The sequence below is a fragment of the Canis lupus genome, chromosome 15 (genome assembly GCF_048164855.1).
Source record: "Canis lupus baileyi chromosome 15, mCanLup2.hap1, whole genome shotgun sequence".
NCBI classification, from domain to species: domain Eukaryota; kingdom Metazoa; phylum Chordata; class Mammalia; order Carnivora; family Canidae; genus Canis; species Canis lupus.
This window is the reverse complement of record NC_132852.1, coordinates 24,803,614-24,827,736: the sequence shown is the minus strand read 5'-3', so window position 1 is coordinate 24,827,736 and position 24,123 is coordinate 24,803,614. Positions and strand designations below refer to the sequence as shown.

At 36.2% G+C, this 24,123-nt stretch overlaps 1 protein-coding gene across 10 annotated transcripts in view; it reads right to left on the bottom strand.

Annotated features, from left to right (window-relative positions):
• Nucleotides 1-24,123, bottom strand: part of DLC1 (DLC1 Rho GTPase activating protein) — a 493,356-nt gene that overhangs the window by 407,004 nt on the left and 62,229 nt on the right. For 7 of the 10 annotated variants that reach the window (XR_012007573.1, XR_012007574.1, XM_072776231.1 and 4 more), the window contains exon 1: nt 3,475-3,869. The exons of 2 other annotated variants lie outside the window; for them this stretch is intronic. The gene's annotated coding sequence lies outside the window, so the exon portion shown is untranslated. Of the gene's footprint in view, nt 1-3,474; nt 3,870-4,231; nt 4,826-24,123 lie in introns of those variants that run through there. One more of the 10 variants, XM_072776233.1, reaches the window with a different exon arrangement.

Here is a 24,123-nt window from a genome sequence, read left to right as displayed (position 1 = left end):
AGAGAGACAGAGACCCAGGCAGAGGGAGAAGCAGGCTCCATGCAGGGAGCCCAACGTGGGACTCGATCCCAGGTCCCCAGGATCAGGCCCTGGGCTGCAGGCGGCGCTAAACCTCTGAGCCACCCAGGCTGCCCTTATTTAATCTTTTCCAATTGATTTACAAACTCTATAATCTACTGAATTAAAATCAATAATCTCTTTTAACTAGGTCTCAAGGTCCACACTTCACCATTATTCTGTTTAATTTCAATTAAACTAAGTCCATCTATTTCTCAAAACTCTGTGAACTGACTAGCAACTTAATGTTAAAATAGAACTATGGAATAAATGCTGCATTCCTATATTAACACCAAAATCAATCTGGAGTCTTGTTTGGTTTAAGTTGTGGGATTAGGGTGCTTATCATTCATATGGGGAAAGAGGGTACAACAGTCATGCCAACTCCTTCAAATCTCTCATCCTCTTTAAATTCGCATGTACAATTACTGGCATTTCTCTATTTTCATAATAAAATTCTCTGATCCAGATCTAGGTTATCTTTTTGGAAATTTGTTGTACTGTGGTGATTTCTACAGAAAGATTCTTATTGTAAGATAATACACTAATTCATTCATTCTTCAAGAAGAAACAAGATCAAAACAAAGGATTAAGTTAAAATGTCCCAAATGTAAACTTGTTTAAAGCCTAGAAGACCCAATCCTCTATGAGTGAGATTAAAGTATGCCTAAATCTTTAGAGTTAGGTGTATGGTATGGGCAGGTTTAAACGTGGTCAGAAAAATCATCCTTTGAAATGATAAGATCCTTAAGAAAAAAAAATAAAATGATGTATTCTCTTTTGCTTGGTTCTCTAAGTAACCATGCAGTCAGTTACATAGGCTACTGCTTTACTGAATTTACTCCTCATTCCAATATTGTGTAGGATGGTGACACTGAAAGTGTTGAAGTGTCTTTTAAATGTAATAACATCAGGAAATTCAATCTAGTTCATAAAAATGGGGAAAAGAAAGGATCATGACACACATTCTGTCTAAGAAATGGCATATAGTAGAAATGACATATATTAGTTTTATGAGAAAGCTTCTTGCCTTGGAAAGGGCAGTATTCAGGTTGCATAGCAACATATGTTGTCATATATGAAGTATGATACAGCTTAAGCAGCCAACTCTCTCATTTTACACTCTACCAGTCAGACATTTATTTATATACTGTAAGAAATTCTATATTCTACAACTAAAAAACTTTGTAGAAGGCTCAGAGTAGATATATGAACCAATTAAAGGATTGAAAATAAGCTGTACAAGGGAAGATGAAAGGCATTGGCTTTATTTGGCCCACAAATGTATACTTATGTTTTCATATGTTCATTTAGATTTTCCATATTTCCACCGAGGAAAATCCCATAAAACTGGAAATAGGCTAGAGCAATAGAGATTTAGGTTAGATAAAAGAAAGAATGTCTGGGTACATGAGATCCTTAAACCGATTCTGAGGTGGGGTAGTAAAATCTCTGAACGTCGCTGGTCAGGATAGATTTGTTATGATAGCATTTGAATATATCAATCGGACAAGCTCCTTTCTAGCCCTACATTTTTAAGACACATCAGTTTAAAATTATTATAATTATTAGCATGTGGATTGATTTTCTTGGCATAAACATGAAATAAAACAGTCACCAACAAGTTACCCCACTGAAGTGTTTGTCAAAGGCGTAAGAAAAGTTTTACATTTGAGAAAACTTCATTACTTAGTGAATTTGGCTCTTTTTTTTTTTTAAATCATGATTTTTCCCTCCATACTGTACATGGGTAGTAGCTTTGAGCCTTTCTTATTTTTTAAAGAAGTACTACAGTTTCTGTCTAAAACTAGCCTTCCACTGGATATATTCATAATTCATTCTGCATAATTATTATTTGAGAACAAGATGAAGTAGTATAAAGATATCTGAATTATGAAGGAGCACTCCACTGTGATCTCTTCCACTAGCAAGTGGTGTGACCTTGGACAGGTCACTTTTGAATGTCATTTTTCAGCTGCCTTGTGTCAACCTCAGGACAGTGTTTGAAGAAGTGATCTCTTATATTCTTTCCTTCCTTGAAATTCTTTTCAGGGATTTCACCAAATCATAATTTAGATAAGTCAGCATTTTATTTTGCATGTGCTGAACAAAAGATTTTTTATCATATTTAAAAGTTTTAAGACATCTTAAATTGTTAGTGAATAGTTAAAAATATACTAAAATAACTTATTCTAGCATAGAATTCAATAGTAAGTTGGCTAATACCACAAATGGTCACCTTGTACTGTGTAAAAGTTTAGAATTAAAACATTTGATTTCTTATGATCCAACTGTCAAACAGCTCTCATCTTTCATTTATTATATTTTGTGTTCATCTAATTGATTTGGAAATACACATGAATATTTATCCCTTTCACATACCATTCCACATAATTTCTATAAAATAATTATTTTCATTTTTAAATCTTCAGAAATATAAATGCAACAGTATGTTATGCATTAAAAAGTCCATTTTATTTCAGTCATTGCTAGATTTCTTTCTTCATAGATAGCACATTTAAACATTTAAGATACCTTAAAGAGATTAGAGCCCAGTGGAAATCTAATTTTATGATTATATGAATTATGAATATACGATTGGTTTTTCATGTGATTGCAGTGATTTCCAGCTGCCTTAAAATAATAATACTGAATGTTGCTGTCATTGAGATTTACTTCAATTCTTCAAAAATGTTCAACACAAGTATAACATGAGAAGTAAATCCAGGAAAGTAAATATAAAGTAAATTGGATTCTAATATTTAAATTTTTGAAAATCAAGTTAACTACTACATAGGCTAGAAATAATTTTTGAAGTTTCATGTGTTGACTCTTTTTTTTTTTTTTAAATGAAACATTTAAGCTGTACATTAGCAGCCTGCACTGTGATTGAAACTGGTTTAGGGAAACACTGAGGAGTCCAATCTTCATATTTTACATGACACATAGAATATTCTTTGGAGATTCATTATAAAGAAAAGCCACTCTGGTGCCATCGACTCTCCCTGTTGGCAAAGGAAGGGGGGGATCGAAAGAAATCATTTACACCTCACACTTAAGTGTGAGAATATGTATTTGTTTTGTATTATGCCCTGGAATAGGAAACCTGGTCTAATTCATAAAAAAAAAAAAAAAAAAAAAAGGGAAAGTAAAGATAAAAAGGGATCACAATAAAATCGTAGTTTATGGAGGAAAAGAGTAAAATCTCTCTGGAGCCTGTTTTAGAACTGACATTGTGCTAAAACAATTTGACTCGCAGTTTTCTCCTCCCTACACATTTTCCACTTCTAATTTCAGAGCTTAGCTCCCAGACTTAGGAAACCACCACTCCTTGCAAGATGCTAACATTTCTGTCCAACTTTCTGCCTCTTCAAAGCCTGCCTGGAAATATAAAGCAGAGAGTCCACAGCGTCTTACCTAGACAACGAGGAGCTGAAACGCCCAGGCATGACATCGCTCAACACTCAGGCTAGGAGAGAAGTCCGTCCCCGTTAGGTCCTCCAAAATATACGTTCACATTTTCGTGGTTGAGATCATGGCTCTATTCTAAGCAGTTCTACGCAGAGTGTGATTCTAACAAAAACACCCTCTGCAGCTGGAGGGAGCCTTGGCTAAAGCAGGAGCCTGTCAAGGCGTTCCTGGTGACTTCTGTCCACTAAATTCAGACTGATGTTTTGCGAAAGGGGCCTCCACAAGCAGGCCCAGATTGCCTGGGAAGCATTTCCTGCCTCTGAGTAGTGCATGTGAGAAAGAGTGCACGAAGCAGAGGGAGGGGGGCAGAGCAGAGCCCGCCTGGGCGATTGAGGAGCTCTGATTTTACACAGAACTGAAGTGAGTTTGTCAAAGCTCTTGAGGTGATTAGCTGGAGAGTCATAAAGTCCTAGAGCTTTCTCTATCCCCCACTGCTGATGAATTAAAAAAAAAAAAAGGGGGTGGGGTGGGGAAAACAATTTTCTCCCTCCTTTACAGCTTCCCCACTGTATTAAATGTATATGCACAGCTTACTCAAAATACCCTTGCCCGTTCTCCTTTCAAAAGATCCCTTAGGAGAGGGAGATGAATTTAGAGTTTTAAAACTGTCATCCCCCAAAGAGGAACACCTTTTTTTTTTTTTTTTTTTTTTTTTTTTTTACTCTACTTACAATCTACAGTGCTGCAGCCCCACATACAGTACCTGAGAGGATCTGTAAGTAAAATCCCAAGAAGCCAGGAGATAGAACATTGTCTTCAAATCTCTCCAATCCCAGGAATCCTTCAAAGAATTAAAGTAGTTCATGTCATGGCACATGCAGCGTTACCTCCAGTCAGAATCCTCCAGTTACACAAACACAGGGCTGGGAAAGCAGAAGACAGACTCCATCTTGATCCTATTACAGTCCTGCTGACATTAACCACTTGCAACTTCTTCCATCTAGCATGACAGAGTCCCTGAATCACATCTCCAAAGCGGCTCACGGTATCTGCATCCTTTGTCCGACACAAATTTTGTGAACTATCATCTGTTTATCTTTTCTGCTTTCTTGTGCCTCCACTGAATGACTTCCTCCTAGCTGCTCCAGGCTGGGAACTTGGACTACCATTTGGTTTTGATTAAAACCAGACAGCCAACTCTGGAGAATTTAGGGAATAAGCTAATGGAAACTGCAAGTATGGCTTTAATTAGTGCATCAATTAATAATAGATGTTAGCTCGTCTTATAATAAGATGACACAAATGTCAACACAGAGGAAGCTCAAGTCCTTTCAGGAAAGAAGTTATACCAATTCTCATTTCTTTATGACCCAGAATTCTCCTGAGGGAAAGTGGAAGGAAAGAAGAGGGATGTGGCCTTGGGACATCCAGGTTGTGCAGAGGCCAGTGGAGCAGCTTTGTTGTTTACACCAGGGAAACAGGAAACAGTATCTCTGAGTTTAATTATCTTGCTTGGGTGAAATTGCTCTGTAATGTCTCCCTTCTACTTTATTTACAATCAATGGATTCTCTTGCTATTTATGACTTAAGCATTTTTTTTGTGTGTGACTGGTGATTAGATTAATCTGATTATTGGGTCTATGCGCAGTTTACAAATTCTTAGGGATTTCCCATAATGGGAGTTACAAGAACAATTTTAATTTCAATATGATAAATGAATAACATAGAGCTACAAGAGATATTAAAGTTTTTAGCCCAAGACCCACCCTGTACGTCTCTGACATTGTAAGTAGTTTTCGTTGTTCACTTTTATTTTCAGTTGACTCATTTTTATAAAGACGGACAGATACCTGGATATCACAATGGCCATCTTTTTCATATCCTCAAAGAATGCTGGGTAGGTGGTGATTCGATGCAGTATAATGTGACACCTACTATTTCTTTTCTTATTAGATAACTAAAATCTCTCAAAATTAATGCAAAGTATGGACTAGTAGAGAAATAGGAAATGACAAGATTAACATATTGCATGTGAATATGAAGATGAGAAGCATTCACACAAAAACATGTGGGCAGAAGCAAGTTTTAAAAATTTTTTATCAAAACGTTACTGATTTAAAAATGAGCACTTAGATTCCTTTAATTTAACCTACAACCATATGGCAAGAAGGAAGTCCACACTTTCATAAATCCTTTAAAGAGCTACTATATTCATATTGATTGAAAATACTTTCACTGAAACCATGCCATTTAAGCTTCCCAATAATCTGGGTGTGTGTGCTCTTATTTTATATTAAAAATAAAGCACCTGAAGTTTGTGGAATTGTTTTTCTTACAATCACATGACGGAAAGTGGCCAAGTCCACACCAGAACTCAGATTTTAACTCTCAATTTTGTGTCTTTTCCTTCCCTCTGAGAGTTCGCCTGCCTCTCTTGACTCACACTTAATTGCTGTGTGAAATTGGGGAGACTTCTTAAACTTTCTGAGTTTTGAATACCCCTTTAAAAATAGGGACAACTCCACATAACTCACAGATTGGAATGCAGAATTTGCTTTATATACACATATATTTATAAATTTGTATTTATTTCCCTGAGGAAAACACTGGAGCAGAATGGAATGAGAATTGATGTAAGTTCTTTCCTAAAATAACTTGTTTATCTCCATCTCTATCTCTGCCTCTAGTCTTCTGGTCTTCTAGTAGATAGTAGGCGCTCAATAAATATTAACTCACTGCTAATTCTCAGCTAGATTCTCCTCATGAGTGCTATAATCTCCCCTCATGCAATCTAGCCTCCTTCCTGTTTACATTGGCCCGAGGTAACAACAAAACCCTATTCACATGCATTTATAAATGCGTTTATAGACATCTAGACACTCTTAATAGTAATTTTCTCCTTAATGTTCTCTTCTCTAAACAAATAAGACTTCCTGCTTTCTTCTATTATTAGAAGGATTACTTCCCAAATCTTTAATCACTCTTATTTATTTTTCATCCTTCAGTTGCCTGACTCCAAACAAATCTCAGAACTTACATTCTCATAAAGGCTTTACCAAATATGAGTATAAAGATAAATACTGAGATAATTTCTTAAATATTTAGCATGGTGTCAGGCACATAGAAAGGGTCCCAAGTATTTGTCCCCTTCTCCTCTCTGCATGTAAATCTAAGTACATCACTTCCTTAAATGTTTGCTTCTGACTCTATGCTAGATAAACTAATAAAATAAGGCATAGAGGCAGCTAGAAAGCTGAAAGTAGAGGATCAGGATAGGAGTCTGACTCCAACACTGTGATGAGCCCATGCAAGTTACTTAAGCTGTGTAAGCCTCAGTTTTAGCCTCTGGATATAAGGATTTTCCAAAATTAGAGATGATAGTCCACATAAAGCCACTAGACATTATGGCTGATGCAGTATTCATTTTTAACTACATTTTTTTTGATATTCAAATTATCTTCCTCTCCCATTCATATATTGCTCTTCTGTGATAACTAAAAAAAAAATCTATTAATCTTTTGAGCTCTGAGTTAAATGTATGCATTTGGAACCATTTTTTTGGTGGAGGAATTATGTACTTTTTAAAAAGGAGGCTAGCAGAATAAGGCTTAGAAGTTATTATGAAGATCAACTTTCTTCCCAGGTACTATAATCTAAATAATATACATCAGCTATGACAGACCTGCCAATTCCCTGTCATCTTCAGTAAATCTGTACCTGGACTTCTTCTACAGGATTGTTCAAAGACTCTCACATAGTCCAACAACCCCTCAGCTGTGCAAAGTGAGATACACACTGGGGAAAGAATGTTTTACTCTTAAAAGTTGAGTTTCAGGGACACCTGGGTGGCTCAGCGGTTAAGCATCTGCCTTCGGCTCAGGGTATGATCCTGGAGTGCCAGCATCGAGTCCCACATTGGGCTCACTGCATGGAGTCTGCTTCTCCCTCTGCCTATCTCTCTCCCTCTCTCTGTGTCTCTCATGGATAAATAAATAAAATCTTAAAAAAAATATTGAGTAGCAAATGTCATTAGCTCAGCATCCACTTTTAACATTTGTGAGTGCAAGTAGGCTCTGATTCTTTCCATTTTTAGGAAGGAATAGCATCATTAGAATGATGAACTGGTAATTAATACACACAAGGGGAGAATGAATGTCTTTAAGGCACTTTTGAAGTACCAAACATGTACACTTAGTGTAATAAATGTACGAGTATTTTGTCTATGAAAATTAATCCTTTAAAAATCTGTATTTAGGGACGCCTGGGTGATTCAGCAGTTGAGTGCCTGCGTTGGCTGGGGGTGTGATCCTGGAGTCCCAGGATCGAGTCCTATATCAGGCTCCCTGAATGGAGCCTGCTTCTCCCTCTGCCTGTGTCTCTGCCTCTCTCTCTCTGTCTCTAATGAATGAATAAATAAGATCTTAAAAAAAAAAAAAGACTTCTGATCGGTGAAGACACAATGTCTTTCTAAAAAAAATTAAATTAAATTTTAAAAATCTGTATTTAACAACTTTAGCCTGCAGCTTATTAGAGTTACCACATGTATGTCAAAGCAATAAAAATTGAATATATTTGACAGGATTTCTAGTTAATTTTTAAGATTATTTTTTATGTGTACTTTCTTCCAATAGGTTCATTAGGATAGATACACACCCACTTGGGAAAAAAAATACAATTTTGTAGTTTGCATATAAAAATCTGAATGTACATTATTAGTTCTTTAAAATCAATTTTGTCAAACTTGTGATACTCCACTTTAACTAAACATTAAGTATTCATTCAGAAGTATTTATTAAAGGAACACAATTAAGTTTGATGATAAACTAATGAAAAGGATCAAAGTCTATAAATTCTCCAAAACTAATTGTACCTGTTTCTTGGATTATTATGTTCATTGCTTCCCTCCATTGAAAATTATTACAATCCAAGAATAACTATAAAGTCTCTTGATAAATTTTAAATAACTTGGAAAAAAACCTTAGCAAGTATTAAAAAATATATTTTTTAAATTATAATTAAATTTATTTATAATTTTAATTATAATTTAAAAAATTGGCACAAACCCAATAGTATATTTGGTTTTGGAAACCGATAATTCTCCTTGCCTGTCCGGTAGGGCCAGGATACTCTCAGAAGCATGAAGGGTGCATGCCAAGCATGACTTGTTTTAGAAAGGCCTGAGTGTACCTACCCAGTAGAGGCTGAGGCTCTTATGTCTTATAAAGAATTTGTTCTCTATGAAAACTTATTAATATCACCATACAGCACACTTCAGCATCCTTGTTTATCATTATGATAACATTCTCCGAAATTCTCATTTCATGGCTAAAAATGTCCCTGTAACTTCAGTCTATTCCAAAGGGAAAAAAAAAAAAAAAAAGTTCCCTCTTTACCTTTGGGCCAGAGCTCACACTCTTCTAACTTGTCTCACCGTGCTCTCAAACCCGGCCACGCGTTGCCTCTTACATGCTCTGTTCACCTGGGAAAGAGGTGAAACTGCCTCTGTTCAAGTCCCTCCTCCTCAATAAAATAAGGTCCAGTTAAACCTCTGTCCTTTGGGAGTCATTCTACCTCACTGTTTATACCATACCCTGGTCTAGAGTCCAGGCCACATCCTCAGCCTTCCAGCGGAGGAAGGTGGGGAGGTCATGAAGTTGTTACAAAGGCTTGTGTCTTTGAAGGAATATCTGTTCCATATCTATAAAAATATAAATATACTCTTCTATTTTTCCCTTTAAAATAGAACCATTTGAGAGATTCAGGATACACAACAAGGAAATACACTTAATATCCATCCACACATTCAATATTTCCTTGCACTTATTATATTCATGATACTGTTCTATATTTGGGATACATCATTAAAAACAATCAGACCAAAAAGAAAAAGAAAAAAAGAAAAAAGAAAAAACTTTGACCTCAAGGAGCTTAAATGGGAAGTAGGAGGTTGACGATCAGCAATCAACATAATAAATAAGCAAATTATCTAGTATATGGATAATTACTATGGAGAGAGGAAAATATAGAGTGTGATAAAGAAAATAGGGAGTGGGAATCTCTGAGTGGCTCTGTGGTTTAGCACTTCTTTGGCCCAGGGTATGGTCCTGGAGTCCCGGGATTGGATCCCACATCGGGTTCCCTGCATGGAGCCTGTTTCTTCCTCTGCCTGTGTCTCTGCCTCTCTCTGTCTCTGTGTCTCTCATGAATAAATTAATAGAATCTTAAAAAAAAAAAAAGAATACAGGGAGTGAAGGTTGAGGGACAATAGTGTTATAGCATGAAATGAAAGATATCAGGGTAGGGATCACTGAAGAACTTCTCAGCAAATACATTTAAAAGATGAGGGAGATGGGTATACAGGTATCTAGGCATCACAGAATTTCAGGCAGAGTAGACAGGTCTCAAGGAAAAGTGTGCCTGTCATTTCCAAAAAATAGCAAGGGGATCAATGTGGCTGGAATAGAAGAAGAAAGGGGTAGAGAGCTAGAAGATGCACTTGAGGAGGTAAGGAGGAGGTAGTGTCCTGTAGTGACATTGACTTCGACTGACTAGGAAGTAGAGTCCTTGTCACGTTTTGAGCAAAGGAGTGTAAGGTCTGCTCTACATTTTAATATGGTTACTTTGGCTGTTGCATTAAGAATAGGCTGAAAGGAACTGATGGCCACAGTGGGGAGGCCAGTTAGGAGGTCACTATGATGATCCAGGTGAGAGACATGGATGGTGGCTCAAATGGAGGTGAGAAAGTTCAGGTATAAAATTATTCTTCGGTAGTTAGCCCCAAAAGTACTTCATGAAGAATTAAATTTGTTACATAAGAAGAAAAGAGGAGATGGAAAAGCTTCTTGCAAAACTCAAGGGTGAGTAGGTAGGGCAAATTTTGCAGAAGGAGAGGCTACAAGCCGACTCCCCTTAAGGGAGGGAGCCCAAGGGTGCAAGGGTGGATCCCAGGGGTCCTGGGATCACAACCTGAGCCAAATGCAGATGCTTAATCAGCTAAGCCACCCAGGCATCCCAATTAGCAGGTTTTAAAAGAGAATTTGAGGAAAGGAAATGGAGATACAAGTTGAGTCAATGTTTTTGAAGTTTCCCTGCAGAAGAAAGCAAACACAGTATCAGTAATGATGTGGGGCCATGAGAAGCTTCCATTAGGATGGGAAAATTAATAGGATGTTTTCAATTTTTGTTTTATGTTGTTGTTGTTGTTGTTTTTATCAGTATGCTATCTTCCCAATAGGAGGGAAAAGCTGATGATGAGAGGAGTGGAGAAATATTGGAGGTGGACTTTTGAGAACTTGGGATCTAAGGGCCCAGAGACTGATTTTACAGGGGAAGGTGATACAGGGGAAAACGTTAGTGGCTGTGATTCAGTTAGTCATTTGGCATACTCCAGTGAGCCACTATTATGGCTTTCATTGTTATTCAACTTAAAATTATTTTTTTGTTGTTCTTAGTCTCATAAAAATTATACCCATAAGAGATAGTTGCCTCATAGGTGTAACTGATGAGCAAAAGCTACGAAAATTTTGCAAATATGCTTGTCTCCACAATAGTATAATCCCACCTCCTGCATTTCTCTAATGGAACATGGTACTAGCAGGTGAAGGAGCACTTTTCCCCCCGACACCCCACAATCCATCTCTGGCCCTTAAAGCTGCAAACAAAGGTCCTGCTTTTGTGTCTCATCTTCAGAGAGTGTATTTCTGCTGTTGTTTTCCAGTGCTGAGTCCTTTTGCTAATTTCTTCATATCTATTTCTCAATTCATCTCTCAATTTTTCTAGATTTTTGTTGCTTTTGGCATTTGTCTTGTGTTTTTCTTCTTACCTTTATTGAGATATAATGGACACACAATAAACTCTGCATATTTAAAACCTGCAAACTGATGGTTTTGACAAATGCAGATGCCTATGATGCAGTCACCACCATGGAAATAATGAATACATTGTATCCATCACCTCCAAGTTTCCTTGTGCCTGTTATCCTGCCCTTTTGCCACTTTCTCCCTCTCTACCACCAAGCAACCACTGATCTGCTTTTTGTCACTGCAGAGTAGTTTAAATTGCCTAGGTATTTATTTCCATGAAATCATATGTCTGGATTTATTTCTGGATATATTCTGGATTTATTCTTCACTTGACATCATCATTTGAGATCTGTCCATGCTGTTGCATGTATCAATGACCCATTCCTTTTCACTGGTGAATAGTATTTAATTGCAAGCATTTATCAATCACAGTTTATCCATTCATCTGCTAATGCACATTTGGGACAATATCATTGAGACATAGTTTTTTTGACTATTACACAGAAAACTGCTATGAAAATTCATGTACAAGTCTTCGTATGCACATGGTCTTTCATTTCCTTGGATAAATACCTAGGAGTGAATGGTAGATTCATTTGGTAGGCAGATTTTTAACTTTCTTAGGAACTGCCATACTGTTTTCTAAGGTAGATGTTCCATTTCATATTTCCATTAGAAGTTTCTGAGAATTTTTGTTGATCCACGTGTGTGCTGACACTTGGTATGCTTCATTTCTTTAATTTTAGCCCTTCTTATATAGGTATAGTTGTATCTCCTTAGCATTTTCCTAATGATTGATCCTGAGTATCTTTTCCTATGCTTCTTTAACAACAGTATATCTTCAGAGAAGTGTTTGTTCAAATACTTTGTTCATGAAAGAAATTTGGTTTGTTGGTTTCCTTATTATTCAGTCATGAGAAATCTCTATATATTCTTCATGAAAGTCCTTTATCAGGTAATTGAAAATATTTTCTCCAAGTCTAGATTGTCTTTCATTTTTTTTTGTCTTTCATTTTTAAGTGTCTTTTGGAGATAGAAGTTCTTAGTTTTGATAAATTAAAAAGTTACCAGTTTTCTCCTTTTATGGATTATGCTTCCAGTCTCATGATAAAGAAATTAGGTTTCCTAAGATCACAAAGATTTTCTTTTATATTTTGTGCTATAAATTTCATAATAACATTTAATTTCTTTATATGGCGAGAGTATAGAGCAAAGGTTTTTTTTTCTTTTTTAAAAAAATATGGATATCCAATTATCCTAGCACCATTTGTGATAATCCTTTTCCTTTTCTTTCTTTTTTTTTTTTGTGATAATCCTTTTCCAAAGAATTGTCTTTGTCCCTCTTACAAGAATCAATTGACCACGAAGTATGGTTTATTTTTAAACTCTGTCTCATTGACCTGTTTATTTCTTTTATATCACATTGTATTGACTATTGTAGCTTTACAATAAGTTTTGAACTCAAGTATTGTAAATATTCCTACTTTGTTCTTCCTTTTCAAAGTTGTTTTGGATAATCTAGATCATTTGCACTTCTACACAAATTTTAGAAGCAGCTTGTTCATTTCTACCAAAAAAAGCCTGTCCGGATCTTGTTCAATTTGGTATATAGATTAAATGAGAAAGAATTAACATCTTAATAATATTGACTCTTCTGTTCCATGAGCATAATGTATCTCACATTTTACTGAGGTTTTTAATTCCTCTTGTCAGTGTTTTATGCTTTACTCTGTAACAGTCTTGCACATTTTTGACAGATTTCTTTATACATATTTCTTATTTTGATGCTACTGTAAATGGTCTTAAAATTTCCATTTCTAGTTGTTTATTACTGTTATATAGAACACATCTATTTTTTTTGTATATTGATTAATATCCTGAAAACTTGCAAACTTCACTAAGTAGTTCTAGTAGCTTTTTGAAAATTGCTAAGCTTTTCTGCCTAATTGGTTATATGTCTTATGTGAATAAAGACAGTTTTGCTTGCTCTTTTCCAACCTGAATACTTTTTATTTATTTTTTGTTTTTGTTTGTTGCTTTATTCCATGGATTAGAATCTGCATTACAATGTTGAATAACATTGGTGAAGTGGATGTTCCTGCCTTTTCTTGGATCTAAGGGAAAAAGCATTTGGTCTTTTACCATTAATTATGATATTAGCTGCAAGGTTTTTTTGGTAGATGTCTTTATCAGATTAAGGAAGTTCCCTCAATTCCAGTGGAAGAAATTTTGTTCCCCAGGGATATTTGGAGATGTTTGGAAATATTTTTGGTCATCACAACTGGAGCAGAGTCGTGTTCCTGGCTGCAAAACATACTGTAATTCACAAGATAGCTTCTCACACAACAAATAATTATTTGACTCAAAAAGTTGACAATGATGAGGTTGAGAAATCCTAATCTGCTATATTTCTAGTTTGCTAGGAATATTTTTTTTAATCATGAAAGGTATTGGGATGCCCTCTCAATTTTTTATGAATAAGATTTTTCTTTAAAGTGGTATAAAGTTTTTCTTTTTTAGTTTGTTAATAATGGCACATTTCACTGACTGATTTTCAAATGTTAAACAAATTTTCTATTCCTAAGATACTTTGTCACGGTGTATAATTATCTTTCATATGATATTTGATATGATGTATTATCTTTTAAACATTATTGAATTGAATTTGCGAAATTTTTGTTAAGATTTTTTGCATCCTGTGTTCAAAATAAATAATGGTTTGCTATCTTCTTGTTACTTTGCTATTGATTTCGATTTTAATTCCATTATAGCTGGAAAACATACTATGGATAATTTGAATTTTTGAATTTATTGAGACTTCTTTTATGGCTAAACACATGGTCCATTGTGGCAAATACCTTCAAAAAGAATGTGCATTATTTTTTGCATTATGTTTTCATAGATGAAATATCTGATCAAGGTCCAGAGAATTGAAAAACGTTCACCACTATCTTCCAAGAAGGAAGAAATAGTACCTATTCTATATAAACTGGAAGCATATCTTTAGATAGTCCTTAGTTCCAATGGATTCCTATTGAGCAACCTAATATTTCCTGGAACAGAGGTCGCCCTGCTCTTGGAATTTTTAAGCATTATCTAATTTAAACTCTTCATACCAGTAGGATAATCATTTATATTTGAAATGAATATTAACTCGATATTAGTTAAATTTTTGACAATTAAATTCAACCCATTTTTAAGTGTAAGCATATCAGTACATATGCCTACTTGGACATCCAATAATAATCACTATTTTGCTTATAAATTATCAGCCTTGATAGAAGTGGTATGTTAACCATTAAAAATAAAGAACACAATTAGAACTGCCTTTTTTTAAAGATTTTATTTATTTATTCATGAGAGACACACAGAGAGAGAAAGAGCCCAGAGGTAGGCAGAGGGAGATGCAGGCTTCATGCAGGGAGCCCGATGTGGGACTTGATCCCGGGTCTCCAGGATCACGCCCTGGGCTGAAGGCGGCGCTAAACCACTAAGCCACCTGGGCTGCCCAGAACTGCCTTTTAATGAAACTATGGAAACAATTCTTTGTTAAACTCTTGAAAAATGTTGATATTCTATTCAATAGCCAGTAGAATGTATATATATTTATATAGTATCACTTCTATATCCTAGTCTTTATTATTTTCTTGGATAAAACAATACACAATAGTGTTTTTTTTATGAATTTCAATGATGAGTTTTCCATTTAGTATGAAAAATGAAAACTTGCAAAAGTCTTTAAAATGAAAGCTTTTGTGAAATTACATTATCTTATTTTAAGTTGGAGAAAAATATTTTGGGCAGAATGTAGTTAAAGCTTTGCCAAAATTCAAATGTTAGAAACACAGTTTGAAAGAGTTTGTAAAACATGTGTCATAATAGGTTTCTTCTATCCTTATGTTGGAAGGTTGAATTTCACTACCAAAATAATCCTATTGTGGAATAAAATATAGCAGGGTTTCCTCTACTTATATTAGTTACTCGTGGGCCAAAGTAGAGTGTCGATTATGGTTGCCAAGTTCCTATGTAGACAAATGAATCACAGGAACACAGTAGCTATTTTATTTGGGACCTTGCTGAGCTGCAAGATTTTTAATGAGTTAAAATAATATTTTGGGTTTTGAGTAGAAAGTGTGAACTATCAAAAACACAGACATTTGACTTTAAAGTTTAGGACAAAAACAACTCCACATGCAAAGTCATTTTGAGCAACAGACTTACTGAACTTGAAATGGAATCCCCTGAGCGATGGTCTCTCTGTTTCCTTTGGGCTATGTGTCAGGGAAGCCAGTCTGATGGTACTGAAGCTCTCGAGAAAAGATCCTGCTATTATTGGCATGTATGCCCTCAAATTTGCATGTAAGAAAAATTGTTTTAGCTTATGTCTGAAGAGCCATGAGAAGATGATTGTTTGCTTCTCTTCTAGTTGGGAAGATAATAATAATGATAATTATTGCTAAGCACCAAGAAGATAGAAAACACAGACTGTGCAAGATATGTAAGTGAATGAAATAAGTGAATTAGAAGACATATTTTTCTTCAAGTGGGCCAAGTGGTTTGGTTAGCATTAATCTATTTTTTTCAAATGTTTATTAGAATAAAGATGATCAATTAAACACAAAGAATGTTTTCGAACACCTACAAGACTCAGTATTGTTAAAGATTTTGAAGAGCACTGTGATCCTTTAAAGTTAACTGCACTGATTACTTTACAATCTGATATTTGTATAAATACATAGACATGCATGGCACCCTATAAAAATTTGGCATTGTCTTATTTTCCATTTTAAGTAAACATTGTTTTAAAATTCCATTTCAGGGATGCCTGGGTGGCCCAGTAGTTGAGCATCTGCCTGTGGCTCAGGGCGTGATCCTGAGGTACTGAGATCGAGTCCTGCTTCTGGCTCCTTGCAAGGAGCCTGCTTCTCCCTCTGCCTTTGTCTCTGCCTCTCCCTCTGTGTTTCTCATGAATAAATAACTAAAATCTTTTTAAAAAATCCATTTCAGATCTTTGTTTGCCTAAGGCCTCACTCTTTTCTGTGAATGCCTTCCCAGATGATCCAAAAATTATACTTAGTTACTATCTTTTATGTTTTTCTCTTCACGCTTTATACCTCCATTCAGGCATGCCTTTTGCTTGGGGACTATCATCAAGAAGAATTATGAGTGGAGTGTCCTAAACCAGAGCTGAATATTCACAGTTAGAAAGGCCATTCCCTGCAAGGAGGAGAAGAATTTCGGGGCAAAAGAAGGCAAATAGAGAAGAATAAAAGGAATATTTATCTTGCCGGAAGGATGAAACCACTAAATCCTATAAATCAATGGGGATGTCACTGCCAGGGTCCTGGTTTTTCCTGTATTGTAAATATGTGTTACTGGCTTGCATGCTAGGTTGAATCCCATCTGACTCTGTGACTATGAGTGCAAGGCCACGTATTTTTTTTTAAGATTTATTCATGAGAGACACAGAGAGAGGGGGGGACATAAGCAGAGTGAGAAGCAGGCTCCCCAGGGGGAGCCTGATGTGGGACTCCATCCCAGGACCTTGGAATCACACCCTGAGCTGAAGGCAGCCACACAGCTGAGCCATCCAAGCATCCCATAAGGCTGTGTCTTATTTATAGTTCTAATCTTAACACCACACAGTTAAGAGCTAGGGAAGGAGGGGACGGAAGACTATCAGGAAATCACATTTGAGCATTAATTTAATTAGATCATTTTCTCCTGTCCATACATTGGAAAGAACAGGAATTTTGATCAGTGCAGATGGTGGAGAGGGAGGGGCTAGGAGAGAAGCAGGGGTAATTTAGAGCAAGGGGCACATCTGTGCACCAAGGGCCTGAGCATTTGTTCTATAAGACACTTTGGGGACTGATGGGAAACTGAGAGGAAACATTATGGCATCTGAGGGAATGAAGGCAAAAGCCAAGAGATGAGGGCTGTTTTGCAACTTTACTTGGACTTGACCAATGTGTTATTTTTCTCTTCCCATATCATGTTCATATGATTTCTCTAAGTGCTCTATGCTTATCTACCAACTGCTGGTGCCATAAGGCTAACACATCCATTTCTCAAGAAAAATGGAATTATGAGATGATAGAGAAAGAAACTCGCTTACTGCTGATTTTAAAAATTCCTTGAAATGCAAACCACAAAGGAAATACCTAATTGCTTCTCTAAGAGATGGTGGAAATTGGTAGGACAAGATACTCAGTTTCAGATTTTTGCTTTCATTCTCTGAAGGCATTTCTGTGTTTCTTGGCTGTGTGTGTATATGTGTGTGTGTGTGTGTGTGTGTGTGTGTGTTTCCAGAAACATGTAGCACAACTTCAGCCAGACCACATGTCTATGAGTCAATATTTCAGCCTGCATTTGTCTTAAACCGTGAAGCTCTGGGTGTAACCTAACAGAACCTGGCAGGTTGTCTGAATAGTTCTTTCACCACTTGACCCAAAATATAGTAAATCAGATGACATATTGTTCCAATTTTACATTAGTACTCATATTTTAATAAGGAAAGGAAGAGTGTGTTCTATCAAGATTTTTGAATACAAACAAAATCTAGTTTCAGATCCAACCTATTACAGAATTTAATATTGGAGTCACCAAATGCAGTTTGCTTTAAAAAAAAAACTTGATATGTACATATTTTGGCATTTGCTATGGACTAAATTGAGTCCCCACCCACCCCAACCTCAAATCCATGTGTTGGATCCCTGACCCCTGATGTGACGGTATTTGGAGAGGGGGCCTTTTGGAGAGAATTAGGTTTAGATGAGGCCACAAAGATGGGGCTCTTCATAGCCCAACAATGGGATCAGTACCCTTATGAGAAAATGAAGAGACACCAGAGCTCTCTCTCTTCCATGTGAGGACACAGACACAAAGTAGTCATTTGTACATCAGGAATAGTGTTCTAACCTGACCATCCAACACCTTGATCTTGGACTTCCCAGCCTCTAGAAGTTTGAGACATAAAAGTCTGTTGTTAAGCTTTCCAGCCTATGGTGTTTTGTGACAGCGGCTCAAGAAAACTAGCCAGCATTTCACAAGTTTGAGATGTTCATTTAGCTACATTTAAAGTAAAACTTGATACTAGAAACTCAATTTTCTAGTATCTTTAGTAGTAGAAGAGGTGGCACTGCTGCTGGTGGTGGTAGTGGTAATATTAATAATAATGGTTGGAATTTAATGAGTTATTACTTCTCTCGTGCTAAAATCCCTGGGAGAAAATTAAGATGTGGATGAGATTTTTATCCTCTCTCTAATCTTAAATATCGGTGCTATATATAGTGAACACATAAACCATTCTCAGCTCTGCTATCTCTAAGGAAGATCAAAATATTTTGCCCACTTATTTTTATAAAGACATATCATATATTACAAAGGGAAAAAGCTCTGTATATTTCGGGTATTTAAAAAATACATCCATTTATGGAACTTCAATGAGGTTAGGTGACTAGTCCAGTTGCTCAGCTGGTTAGTGACATGACACCCTCCTCCCAGTCCAAGAAAAGCTCTTCTTGTCTCAGGGAAGACACCTAGCTCTAGTCTGTGATATTTTTCTCCAAGATCTTTTGCCTATGCTCTGAATTCATTAAGATTCCCCTAACTAGTGCCCAAAGAGGCCAAATAAAATAAAAGAAAACAAGATTTGGGGGGCTTCTTGCAAAGGCCAAAGGAGGCTTCCTTTTCCTGCATTCTCCTCACACCTCCCTTGAGACAAGAAGCACTGAACTATTCACTTACTGAAATAGGAAAATGAAAGGGAAAGAGAATACTGGTGAAAATGTTTTTTTCTGAACACAACTTTGCCAAACTAAAAAATAGTTTAAGGATAACTCATCTCTGAGTGTCCCTCTTTATTTGTTTCTTTCCTTCTGTACTTAGTATATATACGTCAACTTCTAAAATGAGGAAGCCATCATTCAATCTTGTCTCCACTTGGACCTGTAAGCCCTGACTCTGTTTTTTGTTACTAAAACATTGGGAATCATAACAGATTAGTATTGAGAGCTCATTAATAGTCAGGCCCTATTCTCAGGGCTGTATGGAGTTGCTATTTAAACCTGACAACAATCCTAGGAACTAGGATCTTTTAATATGCTCCTATGTAGACAAGGTAACTGAGGCTGAACTTGTCAAAGTTGTTACATGGGGAAGAGTGTCAGACTCTAAGTTGCAGGCTCTTAACCACTGCCTTTCCACATGTTTGTGTTTACTCCTCACTATACTTCCTCACCCTCTTGACTGGCCCTCATCTCCCCATCTCTAAACTACTGTGCTCAATCATTTACAAAGGTCTTTGGAATATATTAATGAAAATTTTCAATTTTATAAATTTAAAGTAATAAAAGTAAATAGAAGGAATAAATACCTAAAATGCCAATTATTTCCAAATTATATCCAAAGTTGTTTACAGCAGCACAATTCCATGTGAAATTTGGAAAGAATCTGTTGAATTATTGTCAGAGAAACTTGAAATATACATTAGTTGAAAGGCTCTGCACCTTTAATAATACTTATTTTAGAATGCCGATTACTCTAAACAGGAGTACTAGCCAATAAAACCATCACAAAGTAAAAACAAAAACTCACAAAAATCTATCCATAGAGAGCAACACTGGAAAAATCTATCAAAAATATAACAGTGATTCTCTTTGATCAATAGAATTTTGCTTATATTTTTCTATATTTTCTAATTTTTAGTAGTTTCTGCTTTCTATAGTTAGTACATAGTAAAGAGAGGACAAAATATATCTGAAATGTAGTGGAAATTGTATTTATAAAGAGTTAACTTAATCGATTTCCGCATTTGTAAAATTAGTGGCAGGGTCTAAATATTAATAACTCCCACATATCATATTGTAACTTTCATTTCCTTTAGCTTCTTAAATCTTCCAAGTAATCATGAAAAAATGGAATTAGCTTATTCTTTGTGGATAAGAAAGTTGCATTTCTGAATACTTAAGAAAAAAAAAACTGTAGGTGGTGAGAACCAAGAACCAACACCATGTATTTCTAAGGAGGATTTTAAAAATCTCCTCCATCACAATTATTTCATATACTATGTTTGTATAATTCTGATTATTTATGACTCCTTTTCTTAATGTCATCCTTTTGAGATTGTCTCCAAACTCCTTCCAAGCTTTTTAGCTCTTGTTCAGTTGACTCCCATTTATGCTAGCACTCCCAGAATATTTATCATCCATGTCTCCAAAAACCTTTCCTGATGAGCCTTGTTGACTGTGTCTCTTTGCCATTTTTGATACACACAATGAAGATATTAAGACCTTATGTATTTGTACTGCTATACTTCATTAATGATAAAGACGATATCTTCTCTTGATTGTATTTTTCTCCTCTTTTTTCTTAAACACAAACATATGCACTTCACCAATTGCAATTCAATAGAAGGTTCAGCACATTGTAACTTGGATTTTGCAGAGTACATCAATTTGGGGACACAATTAGAATATACTGTTGTGGAAGTCTCTAGAAAGTGGTGTGGATTTCCTGCAAACTCTTGGTTCCCATAGGGCAAGTACCATTTGTTTCCTTTCCCGCTTCAAATAAGGCTATGAGGTGGCTCTTTGTCCTACAGATCCTAAGTGGACGTTAAGGTACTGATCTCCAGGAAAGGCACTACTACTCCCACCGACCTGGCATGGAACATGCTCATGGGGATATCTACCAGTCACTGTCACAGCCAGAGCTAGCCATGGTCAACCCCAAAGCCACTCCTCTCTCAGTGGTGAAAACTGTAAGACTGATTCTTCCAGTATTTTGTTCCTTTAGTCTTACACAGAGTCTCATTTTTATTAAAATAGTTTTGTTAGTGCAGTCCTTTATGAATTTTGGGGATTGTAACGAAGGAAAATCTGAGTGATTTTACACCAAACATCTCATCTACCCCCTGCAATGCTGCTCACCCTTTTCTAACTGACCTAATCTATCTGACTCCCACTCATATATATTACAGGAGCTGCCTTATTTCTTCATAATCATCCATTCAATTATTCAATACACTTATTGAAAATTCATTAGGGGCTAGGCGTTGACCTAGGTTTTGGTCACAGATCAATAATAAGACAAAGCTCCTTTCCCCTTGGAATTTATATTCTAAAGAAGAACACAGACATTAGACATGTAGGTACATATTAATTACAAAAGCTGTTGATATAAACAAAAATAAGTTAGAGCAAGGGACTAAATAGTGCTGTATACATGTGCACTATGTGTATGTCTGTGTGGGTGCACGTGAGTGCTATCTTAGATAGGTCATCAGGAAGGAAGCCCATGTGAAAGTGGCATTTGAACAAAAGCTTGGGGAAAGGGGTTCACAATAAGGGAGAAGGAACTATAAATGCCACCAGAGAAGAAGACCTGAAATTCAGGGTGGACAAATCTTAGACACAAATTGAGTCTCCTGTGCTACATTGTTTACTGTTTTATAAGGAAATGGAGTAGGCTTTCTCAAGAAAATGCTTATAAGAGCAAATTTTAACATCTAAGCATTAGAGTATATGTCTAAACAATAATTTCCTTCAGAAAGTAAGCCTCAGGGACATGGCTTTTGTCACCTGAAACTATCAAAGTGGGTTGTAGTAAGATTTAAATGAGGCAGTGGGCATAAAACAAACCAACCAAAAAGCTATATGTTGTGAGACAAATCTTAGGGATTATTATACAAAGCAGTATGCTGTATTTTGAAGTATGTTATTAATAATTATACAGTGTCTATTGGTTTGTATAATTCTGCTTATCTGGTCACTAGATTTTGAGAACTCAACATTCTATATGGTTCCTTATAGAACCAGCTATATGTTTACTTGTGTGGATGAGGTGCAGATTTACATCAGTATAATAAGATCTTTTGGGGTCCCTAAAACCCAAAATACTATGTATGCATAGAGGTTGCAAGTGAGCCTGGCTCTCTTGTAGCTTATAAACTGATTTTGGAGGAAAGGAGATTCATTTTACCCCCGAAACTAAGAGCAAAGGAAAATAAACAGTATCTCTCTTTATACGCTAGTGATGTCCAACTAAGTAAGTTGTAGCTACTGATTGATGAAGGATGAGAGGTACATGTACTATATAACATGGAGGGCAGGAGAATCTGACTGCACAGAAGCAAATGTGGTCAGGATGCTCTATCATGAGAAATGATAAGTGAAATTAGGAGTAGCAGAGAATTCTAAGGATTAGAAGTGATAAATAGGGCAGAATTATGAACTTCAAGGCTTTGGTTTAATGTACAGAGAGATAGATAAAAGATATGCATATTTTTAGGAGAAACTATAATGAAGGAGGAATAAAAATAGTTTTTTAAAAAATATTTATTTATTCATGAGAGACACAGAAAGAGAGGCAGAGGGAGAAGCTGGCTCCATGCAGGGAGCTTGATGCAGGATTCGATCCCAGGATCCTGGGATCACACCCTGAGCCAAAGGCAGACACTTTAAGCACTGAGCCACTCAGGCATCCCTAAAAGTTTTAAGATACAAGTTTCTTTGAGTTGCTTAGTTGGCATTTCTTGCTACCTAAGTAAAGAAGCAAGTCAGTTCCACCCATTCCCTATTTTATAAATGATCAGAGTGGGGCCCTGACAGATTAAATGCCCTGCACCCTGACAGGCAGTTAGTGACTTACAAGGCAGGACTAACCCAGGTTACACTGCTCATGGTCATAGCTTTCTCCTACTGTTCTGGGTGGCCTTTGAATTGCAAAATCACAAGGCAACTTTGCACAGTGACCTAGAGCCATAAGCCAATGGCAACTTTTGGAGAAGGGATATTGCATATCTATATGACATGCTGAAATAAATCACATATTTAGAGCATCATCATTCTTCTTATCAATCCTTTGTAACTATGAAGTACTAGACCATCTGCATGTCAAAAATGGTTTCCACACACCTAAGTAATAATCAGTCCCAAAGTTACAATATTTTTGGAAAACACATCATTTTGGGTATTATCAGATAAGGGAATTTAAATAATTAGCATCTTTATTATAAAGTCCTCAATATCCTTTGACAGAATCTATAAAAATTGGGAGTGATGCAGTTAATAAGGTAGTATATTTCTGAGTCTTTAAGCACATTAAATCCTTAGGCAAAAATCATAATGGAAAATACATACACAAACTCAAGCTAGAAGGTCTCACTTGTTTTTAGATCAAGAGAACAAAATCAAGGAAGATAAACACTCTCTTTCCATTAACACATCACTTTGTGTACCTGTGTTCTGGTTCTGTCATTATACCTTCCAGAGTAAACTGTGATCACATGGTACATTCAGCGTCAGGCAGGCTTAATCACAGTGCTGTAAAATAGTATGAACAGCACTGCTGAATCACACCAATTTTTCTCCTGTCCTCCTCCAGAGCATAATGCAACACTGAACATGTCTGAAATGCAAGCTGAGGATCCCACTCAGTTCCTCAATCAAAAATAGTAGAAGTTGTTAATGCTGCAAAACAATCTCAAGTCTTGAGTCAAGTTTTAGTGAAAAAGTGCACCCAGGGTATGAGACTGAGACACATTAGGCAGAGGATCCGTGCGGGGTGAGGGCTTGTACTGATGACAACAGCGGCAAGAAGAGTACTAACCATAATGGTAGTAATAGCTAACTCTTGAAAGTTGAGTGTGTTCCGTGCTTTGGGCTCGGTGTATTACATTAATTAGCTCATTTAAATTTCATAAAGACTCCATGAAGTAAAATTTAAAATAGTTAATATTACTTTAAGTATAATTTGAATGATTATTTAATAATGATTATGAAATAACTGATATTGAGTACTTTGTGCCTAAGGCTTTATGGGATTATGTCATGTAATCCTCATAAATCTT